The sequence below is a fragment of the Lissotriton helveticus genome, chromosome 12 (assembly GCF_964261635.1).
Source record: "Lissotriton helveticus chromosome 12, aLisHel1.1, whole genome shotgun sequence".
Taxonomy (NCBI): domain Eukaryota; kingdom Metazoa; phylum Chordata; class Amphibia; order Caudata; family Salamandridae; genus Lissotriton; species Lissotriton helveticus.
The window spans coordinates 787,880,196-787,892,313 of NC_136073.1; the positions used below are offsets into that span (position 1 = coordinate 787,880,196).

Below are 12,118 nucleotides of genomic sequence, written 5' to 3' on the forward strand. Positions count from 1 at the left end.
ACAGCATTCTCTTCATGGACCAATGACCGAGGACTCTGTTGGTTCATCTGCGGAGAACAGTCAACCATCTCCAGCCCCTGGGGTAAATTATCAATGGGGCCAAATTCATCCTCATCCCGACACAGCCCCTCACATTCTTGGGCAAGACTACACTAATCCTTCCCTCCAGGAAAATCACCAAAATCCACCACGAGATTTGCAGGACTCTAGCCAAGCCAGTCACATCTCTCTGACAAATTGCGAGGATAGTGGGACTCCTCTCTTCCTGGATACAGGCCATATTTCCAGGACCTTTGCATTAAGGGCCCTCCAACACCTGAAGGCTTCTCACCTCCGCAAGAGTCTCACATACCCTCAGCAGGTTCCTCTGTAAAACGACACCAAAGGCAAGCTTCACTGGTGGCTCACCCATATGGAATCCTGAAAAGGATGGGCTATTTTTGGTTCACAACTGAATTTAGTGATAGAAGCGGACACCAGTGGCAAGGGCTGGGGGCACAATGTGGGGATTTTGCCATCGGAGGCAGATGGTTCGCCTCTGAATAATCCTTATACATCAATTGCCTTGAGCTGGTGGCTGGCTTCTTCGTGGTGTGATGTTGGACTAAGGCAAAGGCGTGCTGTGTGCCCTCTTAAAATTGGACAATGTGGTGACGGTCCAGTACATCAATCATCTGGGCGGAACGAAATCCAAGGCAAGCTTGGATCTGAATCAGAACTTCTGAGACTACTGCCTCAAGAACCACATCTCTGTGGTAGCGGAACCTCTCCTGGCCAACCAAGTGGCGGATAAGCAGTCACGCGACCTGAGAGATGTGAGCCTTTGGAAATTAGATCCGGCTGTGTTCCAAGCCATATCGACCAGTAGGCACAGTTTAAGGTGGATCTTTTTGCCTGTCGCCTGGACCACCAACTTCCCTGGTACTTCAGCTGGAGACCACACCCCACTGCAGTGGCGACAGATGCTTTTCAGCAGGAATGGACAGCAGAGGCACGTATTGTGTTTCCCACCTTCTCTGTGATAATGAGACTGGCTACCCAAATTCAGAGACAACGAGAGGAGCTGCTGTTGGTGACCCTGATTTGGAGGACTTAAGTTTGGTTTCAGGTTCTGATGGAACTTTCTTGGGATTTTCCAATCTGTCTACCGGTTTCAGTGTCTCCTCAGGGGATCCCTCCAGGAATCCCACCATCTGCTTCTGCAGGATACTTCACAACTTATGGCATGGAGGATAACAGCACACGATGGCAAGTCCCAGGTTGTTCACGAGATTCTGCGGACCTCCTCTCCAGAGCCTGGGATGCTAACACAATAACGACTGGCCTGGTCTCCACACATTCCACATTTGTAAAGCGCGAACAATCACCGTAAGGGTCTCTAGGTGCTGGGGGCCGTCAGGAAGATTAAGCAAGCTATTGCCCAGAGTCACATGGTGCTGGGCTAACCTGCCGCCGGAGCCGGGGATCGAACCGTGATCCCCAGATTCCAGCGTCAGTCGCCCTGGCCACGGCGCCACACCTCTCGCTGGATGGCTTGGTGTCAGCAGAGATGCTTGGTCCCATGGAGATAGATGCTGTCCATATCCTGAACCCTCCAGCTTCTCTTGCCACAGAAGGCTTGGCTTCCAGGTCAGTCAATACTTTCCGTTTGGCGGTATCGGCGGGCCACACCCACATTGTGGCCACCTAATAGGTTAACATCTCCTGGTCCGGAAATTGGTCAGAGGAATCCAGTTGTCCCTACCCTGGAACCAAGGTATTCCGTTTTTTGGGATGTCAATAAGGTTTTGAACTTGTTTTTGACCTGGCTTCTAATTGAAATCCCGCCAGGAAGGAGATATTGGCAAAACTGGCTACGTTGTTATGTTATGTCTGGTATCTTGTCGGCGAGCCTCTAATGTCAGAGCATTAAACATTACGGGACGAACCTGTACCCCAGATGGGCTCACCTTCCAAATATCCAGACTGACCAAGTGTAACTCTTGCGTAGTTTCATACCCTGCTTACCCCTAAGCTATGAGTGGTTTGTTGCATTAAGTCATGCGAAGCCATGACTGAGGACATCCTTCGCCAGGTGAGTGACAGGTTCTTATTGATATCAAGAAACTGTACAAGGTGGCATCTTCTACGATTGCACTGTATATATGATGGGTCATGCAAGAGTATGGCATAGATATGAAAAAGGTTCTAGTGCAATATGGCCTTGGTGCATAACAGCACCAAATGGCAGGTCTATTTGACTGAACCAAATATGTACCCCTTAAATAGGGAGTTGCTACAGTATTGGAAAACCGCAGTGTATAGGAGCACCAAGGGGCAGGTCAATTCAACTGAACCAAGTATGCACCCTGTAAAAGGGGAGCAGTTCCACTGCTAGAAGAACTCAGTGTATGATAGCAGCAGGTCAATTTGAGTTATGGTGTCCCAGTGCTGTGGTGCATACTTTGTTCATACCCAGTCAAAAAAAAGTAACAAAAACAAATCAACAACCCACAACCACCAATGCAACACAAAAGGCTTGTGTGGTTCTGAAAGAGGCAGGCACTACTACCCACAGTCCGCCAGCATGTGTGTGGGAGTTCTTGAGATAGTAGTCAGAAGACAACATGGGGAAGAGTACAAAAACAACCTGTGACTGCCAATACAAAATGGGGACGGCGGTGTGAAGGGATGACCTGTGAGCAGGGTAGAGAAAAAAAAAACACTAAAGCATTGACACAATTTTGTGGGACAGGGTCAGGAGCACAACTGAAAAAAAGGGGACCATACATATAAAAAATAGCATGGTCACTGACCCTATATGACACTCAGCAGTAATACACACTAGCAAAAATGAAGGCAGGAAAGGGGCGGGTGGAGAGATGGAAGTCAAGGACTGCGATCAGGAAGCAGAATTTAGGAAGGAGAGTTGCACCTTCAGCAAGCTGGTTTCCTGGTCGTTGGGGAGCAGAACAAGCAAAACCACTGAGAAGCAAAGGAAGCAGGTTAAGGGGGTCGTCACTGGGCTAGCATTAGCTTGTGCGATAAATGCCAAACCATTCAGAACTTCTAGAATATATTACCTAAGGAAAAACTGGTACGCTTGTAGGTTGCTAATTTTCAGCAGCAAGTTCCCTTGGTAATAATAGCTTTCTACATTAGCATGGTGGATACAGGAGCCTCACTTATCTTCACCAGTCCTTTATTAGAAATCCTGGCACTGATGTACCTCTCCAACACGCATAATTTTCTTTCACACATCAGGACGACAAACACCAAACCTATAATACCGTCAATGTAATGAAGAACTCAAAAGGTGCTTTACTATACAGAAGGTTGTGTTTGAAACATTTTGTTTTCTTTTGCTTCTTCTATCATACAAACAAGTAAGGGACGAGCTTGGAACATTTCTAGTCTTCCATATATTAATCAAATACATTTACGTTCCGTTTCAATTCTTTTCTTTTTTTAAACTGTGAAATGTATTTGTCATTGTTTTGCCTTCAACTAAGAACTGCAGCTGTATGGCCACACTACGGTGAGCACAAATAAGAGGTTGTGGCTTTAAGACAATAATACTGTATAAGGGTCATTCTTATCAAGCAATGTTTTCCTCTGCTGGCCTGAATCCTGTACTGACTGTGATAATGAGTTAATAACGTGCTCGGGGTGCTTGTAACATTAGCAAACTAAAAAAGAAATACAAATAAAAACACAAGCCCCCACTGGATCATTTCTAGTAACACAAACAGCATACATGTATTAGCCATTGTACAACAATGTTCAAAATAGCAGCCTATCGGTGTGTATATTGGTAAACAACATCAAAAAAACGTGGTACACTTCAGACTTAGGCATAAAAAGTTAGTTTCTGCTCCTCAGTGTGAATATTAGTACACTTCATGCACAGAGATATGAAAAAAGATATTTCGAGATGCATGGAAGAAAAATGGAAAATCTTCAAAACGGTCGCTTTAATCCCAGTTTTTCTCTGCAAGTAGTTCAAACTCCTTATATTAAATAACACTGCGAATTCATAGAAACAGAAAGTAAAACATCCTTCTGCTATCCCAAAATGTCCTAACATTAATTTGTGAAAGATAAAAAAAGATGTGAATACAGCTCTAAAGCGATCATGGTGTGCATATGTAGGAACATTTCTTGATTATTTAGTGACGTCTTAAGGTACTTTTCAGGTCGTTTTTGTAAACCGAATTTCCCCAAGCTTTAACAAAACTATTACTTTAAAGCACTGGACAGAAACAGTGCACAATAATATGTATCATACATACTAACACTTCTGATTTGGCAATAACGTCATTACTTTTTATGCAAAATGTCTATTTCGACATTCATTTTCTAATAGGAAACTTTCACCTTCACGCAAGTCAATCGGGAACTTAATTCCCCCATCATCTTTTCCTAAATGCCCCTTTCACTGCTCCTAAATGTTAGCAAACATGGCACACACATTGTCCTCTTAGGGAGGCCAGCTCCAGAGACAATGCTAATATTTACATTAAGCCCACGTCTGCTTTTCTTTTTTTTTTTTTTTTTTTTAAATCAACCACACAAATTACTATTTTTGCTCGAAATTAAAACTTTACGTACCCCCGCCCTGTTGTAACTTCTCCTTTTTTGCGCTTTTGTTCCGTCGATTATTTGAACCCAGATGGACTCTTACAACTCCCAGACTTACAGAGAAGAGTCCGCTCCCAACTTAATGTCCGGCACCCTGAGTGTCCCGAGCCTTCCTCCCAGAAGTTCAGCCACAGGGTTACGTGGGCTTAAAACACACACACCGCCGAGAGGGCACAGATGGACAGGCCGAGGCACCACCGGAAATGACACACTGTTCAACTGAGGCTTCCCCGAAAAAAGCGAGACTTACCTGCCATCACTCGTGGAGGAAACCCAAACACTTTCTGCCTTGTTGTGCTCCGCATACTGCGACTTAAGAGAATGATTCTGATCGAACGGCAAGAAATCCAATCAGAAAGTTAGTTTACAAATAAGTGACACCACTAGGGGCGGTGTTAGGCGCTGCCGGGTAATTGCGCGGCCTCCCATTGGCTAGTAAAAGGGGAGACCCGCCTATTAAAGGCGGTCCATCCGTATGGAAGAGACTTGACTGTCACGTGATCCGGAAGTGATTGCTCAGTTTATAAGATAGGTTCCCTCGAGGCCTCTAGTGCCTGTTTCATGCTGGAGGTAGCCTGCAGGCACGTACTAGAGGCGCCGGTAAGTAATAGGACAGATCTGGAAACTGTCGCAATCTAGGGCGCGGGGAGACACTTGGTACGGCACTAAGGCCACATGTCATTCATGATGTACGAAAGGCTTTGTTGTTGCCATTTTATGTAATTCCAAAAATTGCAATAACCTAAAATAGCGACTACAAATAGGGAATCCCAAATTGCGCTTTCTTTAGCTCATGTAATAAGCATTTTCTAAATGCAAACTGTGCATTTAGGAAAATGCTATTACCATTGACATCAAGTCGATGGTAACCATGTTTGAGTTTTGCAAAATGCACAATAATACATTTTTCAAAGTGCTATGAAGCACACAAAGGCTCCTAGGGCATGTGTGCATTTTACATGTGCACATGTTTTTTTTGTGGTACTTCAGGGGGCCTTTCATTAGCTAAATTAGCTATGATGTGATTACCAGTTAGGCAATCGCAAATTGGCCAATGCAAAACCATTCACACCTGTTGGCCCATAGGAAGGACTGAAGTAGTATTAACTGATAGCGATTACCTATTTACCGAATCGCTCTTTGGTAATATTAAGGATTGCTAAATCTTTGGCGATTCGTTACATACATAGCATTTTGTGATTATTAAAAAGTGATTCAGTAAAAATCGCTATTTGGTAATCGTAAAGTTCTTTTTTGATACATGTGGCCCTCAGAGAATTCAGGCTTTCGTGCTTTGAGCAAGTTGCGACGGAGCACTGAAAGAAAACACTCAGTTTTTATAAAACTTAGCAGTGAGCCCCAAATAGAATATTTGGCGACATCAGACGACACGATGTCACATACGCCCTGGAATCAATAAGAGGAAAAATTGAGTGAATTAAATACAAATCTAAAGAGTAAGTAAAACAATATCGATAACATTTGTGGAGTAGCACTTGGCTATAGCTACGGTGTCCCTGCCATTAACTATGGGGGCCACTGGAATTATGTGGCTGGGTTGGCCAAATTATGTGGCTGAGTTGAGTTAATTATGCGGCAAGAAAAAGCTAATTATGTGGCTTAATGCAGCAGATTTTGTGATACTATTACTTCATTATTTTGCCCTTTATACACTTGTTGAAACTGCCTGGGCTTTGGTTGCACCTCATCAGTATCAGTTTAACACCCAAATGCACTAATGAGCAACAGAAATGTGACCAGTCAGCTTTTGCAAAAGGAGTTCCACTGCGCTTCAAAACTTGTTGCTTCATTATTAACTTTTGAACAGTTTGAGCGCGAAACAAAATCGTTTTTTGTTAAAATCTGAAGTTTATGCAGCAGTCCTGCCAAGTATCACGCATCACACGTGACTCTAATGCATTTCAGTGTGGTGATCCGCATCACCGCACTGAAATGCATTGTCACGCATTTGCATAGTGTCTGAGCATCACCTTAGTGCTGCCTAAAACGGTAATATTATGGAGTGTGGCAGCTAGCACTGCAGCGCGGGCTGCTCCTGCTGGTTTGGTGCTGTAGCTGATGAGCTGCTAGGCAGCTCCAACGTATGAAAATTATGTCCCTGCATGTTTTCCTGCTCTCGCACGGTAGTGCGCAAAGGCTGCGAACATCAGAGGCAGGGGAGCCCCAATGAGATAAAGCCATACCTGGCGCCACTGGGTGACATCACGTTCTGCTGTGCCTGCCGAAGGCGGGGAGTTTAATTTGGAAATACTGTCCATCTCCTGACTCCTGCGGCGTGTGCGGGCGCCTTACAGTCTCTCTCTGTGGACTGCACTGACTTGTGCAATGGGTATGGCAGCTTGCGCTCGCAACATAGACTGCTGCGCATTGTGTGATCCCGACGCGATAAACCCGACCCCACCGGCCTTCTTGTGAACTTGCCACATTTCAGGTACAGTTATGGCAACATTATTTATAATTATGGCAGAGCTCGAATGCAGGCGGCGGCCGCAACTTAACAAATGTCCGCATGCACATGATTGCTGCCAGTAGTGTGCTCGCTAATTGCCTTGCGCCAGTCTTGTAGCCGTAGCCGCAGCCCGCCCTAACAACCCCCAGCACCACCATCCACATGTTATGTTATGTTATACATATTTTTATAGCGCACGGCTGCCCCAGCAAAGGGGCGTCCCGGCGCTTAGGACAGGCAAAGGCACAACACAACAGAACATCAGAAGGCAGGATGGCAGAGAGCCTAAGATACAGAAGGGAACAAGTGGGTTTTTATAGCTCTCCTGAACTTCAACAGATTATCAAGTGCCCGAATTTGAGATGGAAGTGAGTTCCATAGCTTAGCAGCTAGAACTCGAAAGGAACGTCCCCCAGCCCGGCAAAGCTTAAACCGCGGAACCACAGCTAGATTTTGGCCCAGAGACCTAAGTGACCGCGATAATACATAGGGAATAAGCAAATTCTCCAGTATCTGGGGGGATGATTGTTTAAGAATCTTGAAAGACAGGCACAAGATTTTAAAATCAATCCGCTGTGTCACAGGCAGCCAGTGTAGTGACCGTATAGTGTCCCTCACGGAACAGAACCTCGGAAGGCCCACCAAGGCTCTAGCGGCATCGTTTTGAACGCGCTGCAGCCTGGTGATTACAGCCTGATTGGCCCCCAGCAGGAGCGAACTGGCATAGTCAAGCCGAGATAGAATAGTGGCCTGCAGAATCAGCTGCCTAGTAGGGGCGTCAAAAAATTTCAGAATAGGTCTGAGCCCTCGCAAGATTCCAAAACAAGTGGCTGCCACTTTTTTAGCGTGATTATCGAAGCTAAGAGCAGAGTCCAACCAAACACCCAGATTTTTTACCTCCGTCACGAAGGTTGGAGTAGCACCCAGCTCCGGAGGCCACCACTCGGCACCCCAAAGGCCGCTCTCTTTGCCCACGATCAGCACCTCTGTCTTCTTAGCATTAAGCTGGAGACAGTTGTCTGTCATCCAGCCTGCTACTGCTAAAAGTCCAGCCCGAAACCTAGGGGCCTCGAGGTCGGCTCTACCACTCAGTGTCACCGCCAGCTGCGTATCGTCAGCGTAAGAGACGATATTCATGTCCCAACGCTTTGCGACCGCAGCCAGCGGTTGCACATACAGATTAAACAGAGTGGGGCTCAGTGCCGACCCCTGAGGCACACCCTGTTCTAGAGCATAGGATTTAGGCTGAAAGGGCGGAATCGTTACCCTAAATGAACGATCAGCTAGAAATGACCGAAACCAGTCTAAGGCAGCACCAGAGATACCAGCCCGCCACAGACGTTGCAGAAAGATCGAGTGCGAAACCGTATCAAACGCGGCACTGAGGTCAAGTAACACCAGTGCCGCAGTCTGACCGGAATCGAGCACTGACCGCAGATGTTCCGTCATAGAGAGCAGAGCCGTCTCGGTACTGTGACCGGCCCGAAAACCGTTCTGGGTAGGATCTAAGATTTCGGCCCTATGGAGATGCTCCGACAGCAGGCCGTTGACATGGGCCTCTGCCACCTTTGTTGCCCATGGCAATAAGGAGATGGGACGATAATTCTCCAATTTGAGAGGGTCTGACGTGGGTTTTTTAAAAAATCGGGGTGACTACCGCCTGTTTCCATTTGGTTGGCACAATACCCGAGGAGAGCGACAGGTTGATGAGCTGACGCAGGAGAGGGAAAAAAAGAATGGACGATTCCCTAAACTGTGCCGGTCTAAGAGGGTCCGCAGGAGAGCCAGATTTTACTTTAATAGCCAATCTGTTAAATTCCTCCTCCGATAAACAGTGAAGAATAGAGAGCACAGCATGCGTAGGCAAGATAGCTCTAGACGTCTCGGTCGAGAGAGTAGAGGAGGGGAAGGAACGGTAAATAGTCTGAACCTTTTCCAGGAAGAAGGCCGCTAAGTCTTCACAATGGGATTCAGAAAAAAATTCTACTACAGACACTCTTTTCCCAGTCAAATCTTTCAAGACTTTAAAAATCTGTTTCGACGCATTAGAGCTATTTTTAAACTCCTCAGAGTAAAAGGCCGCCCGGGCTCTGCAGATGGCTCTATGGTAAGATTTGAGTTTGGCGAGGTATATGGCCTTCCTCCCAGCTTCGTAGGATTTCCGCCAGGCCCTCTCAGCTTGTTTACATTCTCTCTTTAGTAGCGACAGAGCTTAGGATATCTAAGGCCCGGCTTATCCAAGCACATAAGATTTCATAACCAGACTCCACCTCATTAAATGACCCCAGCGGATTTTCAACAAGAAAACAATGAAAATCGTCCAGCTTCATTTTTTTCCAAGGGCGCTTAAAAGTGACCCTATCTGAAGGTTTAAAAGGAGAGTCACCGATCACAAAGTACAGTTTCACTAAGAAATGATCGGACCAGGCAACCGGGCATGGCTGCGGCACCTTGGCCCCCACCAAATTAGAGAATATGGGGTCCAGTATATGGCCACCTACATGTGTAGGAAGAGTGACCAGCTGGCTTAACTGTAAGGCCTCCATATCTACAATAAAGCTGTTGATCGATGAAGAGATGTTACGATCCAGATGGAGATTAAGATCTCCAAAAATGCTGAAGTTAGCTGAGCTCATAGCCAGCGAACTAACTGCTTCAGGGAAAGCTTTCCTGACAGCAGTATCATTGCTGGGCGGGCGGTAAACCAGGAGTCCAGAAAAAGAGAAATGATGGCTGATCATAACCTTCAAATGTGCGCTCTCACAGCCGACGAAATTCATAACCTTCCAGACACATGGGTAACACGACTTAGCTACCATAGCAATGCCCCCTCCCCTCGAACTACGATTGTGGGTATAGGTGGAATACCCCTGTGGGAGTGTCAGATTTACTATGGCAGTCGCCTCATCCGACAGCCACGTTTCAGTCAAAAGGAGAACATCCGGAGCCTCCTCCAGAATGAGATCATGGATTGCCGCATGATTTTTTACCATCGATCGCACATTCAGATGTAGAACACTAAGTTCACGGTGGATAGAAGACCCCACCTGAGGGGGATCAGCATTGAGAGGCTCAGAAAACGCTAAAATAGGAGTAGGGGAACTAAGGGAAAAATTACCACAAGGACAGCTGAAAGGACCGCATAGCGGGTCAAAAGGACCACGCACACAGCAAGGCAAACACGTGTGGAGGACAGGGATTCAGTTAGGTCTCATCTGCCCTCCTGCCTCCTGTCACGTGTGGGCTCTTTGTACTCCAATCCCTTGCGAGTGGCGGCACACTGACTAGGGAGAGAAAGTCTGCCTTCAGCTGACACAAATCACCTCATGCACGCATCGGCCACTGCAGTTACCGTGACTTCACTGGGGCCTGGTAGCAGAAAACAGCCTGCAGTGTAGCATGACACTCAAGGGCTGCACACACACACACTATTCCTCTCGGTGCACTGCAGAACGTGATTATCTACTGACTCAGCCTTCCCTGTCAGTCATTTCTGGTATGGCACAGGTGAGTCAAGCAGCAATGGGGGCAGTGTCAATGCGTGGGCCTTAGGCATGGTTAAAAAGGACATTATTCTGTATGTATTTTTGTTAGTGTTTCACCTTTACCTTTACACATCTAAAGCACACACCTTAATTGAAAGATAAATGCAAGTTCAAGTAAACAGTTACAATTACACTCTTACATTGTGAACCCCACCTGGTTAATTCAGTCTTCCTGCAGATGTCTGTCTGTTTTTAAGGAGAGAAAAATAATTTAATGCTGCTTGGCGCAGCAGGGCATAGTGTCTTCTCTATTTATAATGCTGTGACATCCCCTGCTTCTGCGACTGAGAAAGCACTTTAACTATGCAAGGCATTGATTGTAATGCGCACAGTAGATAATCGTTACTAAAAGTGTCAATGATTTGGCCGTAGAATGCCACTCCTAAGTATTCTGAAATCATGGAAATACCACACAATCAAACTGAAAACATGGCAGTTATAGAGAGTCATGATAGGGCGGACAGAGTCCCCCAAAACCCACGGAGGGCTGTAGGTCGTTGAGGGCAATGTGATGCCAGGCACTTAGAAGCAGAGCACCTCTCACATTCACACCTAAGTGCCCTTCCATTTCTGGCACTTTGCACCTGTTTTAAGTTCTGAGTTTCTCGTTGCTCAAATGGATGTAATTTCTGATATTTATAAGTTTCCGTAGTAGTCATTGCTTGATTTTGATAAAATAAGTGTCACTCATCGTTGTTGAAATGTCACTCATAATTACACTCAAACTTTGAAAATGTCACACATAGCAATCTGAAACCTTGGCAGCTATTATGCAGCAAATGATGAATTTTGTGGCACATCTATAATTTTGTGAAAATCACTGCGGCTCTTTTATTACATATTTCGAGTGGCCCTGACTATAGCGGTCTGTATGACGCATCTCTTCTGGTAGGAATGGTTCCAGGGGCCCTTGCAACTCATAAGAGATGCTATGCCTATGCCATCAGTATGCATACAGCCGTTCTAGCGAGTTAGCGTCTTGTCAATGATAGCTTAACCTGATCTCCCAACACGTGTTCCTCACATTCAATGAATCTCTGCTGAATGTGGAGTGTATCCCCTGGCAGGAGACACAATACGATGTAAGTGTTTTATTATGGCTTTTTTTCCTGAGGTAAGTATTGTCCAGTGAATACCCCCACCAAACTATCACTCCAGACTCAGCTTTTGTGTATTGAGGTGCTTCACACAGCAGGTGGCAATGAGGCTGCTCCAATCACTAGTACCCAAATATGGGATGAAGTGCGAGATCACTGCACCTAGTTGTCATCAACATTCTGAAGCAGTTAACTGAGGACAGACAAGAGTCAGATGTGGCCTAGACACTTCCTCACCTTTAATAACAGAATTACAGTCACACCCTTTAAGGCCACCATCAACTAAATGGCAGCGTCGAAGTTTAATAAATCCCCATCTCATGGAATTTCCATAGGTGGCATTGTCTCCCATCGTCCTATCTTAATTCTCTGGGTATCCACTCGCC

The 12,118-nt window shown here is 45.9% G+C and overlaps 1 protein-coding gene across 1 annotated transcript in view; it reads right to left on the reverse strand.

Moving 5' to 3' along the window:
- Nucleotides 1-4,973, reverse strand: part of SLC39A1 (solute carrier family 39 member 1) — a 47,260-nt gene extending 42,287 nt beyond the window's left edge. Inside the window, exon 1 of the mRNA XM_078670843.1 lies at nt 4,871-4,973. The gene's annotated coding sequence lies outside the window, so the exon portion shown is untranslated. The remainder of the gene's footprint in view (nt 1-4,870) is intronic.
- Nucleotides 4,974-12,118: the final 7,145 nt, after the last annotated feature.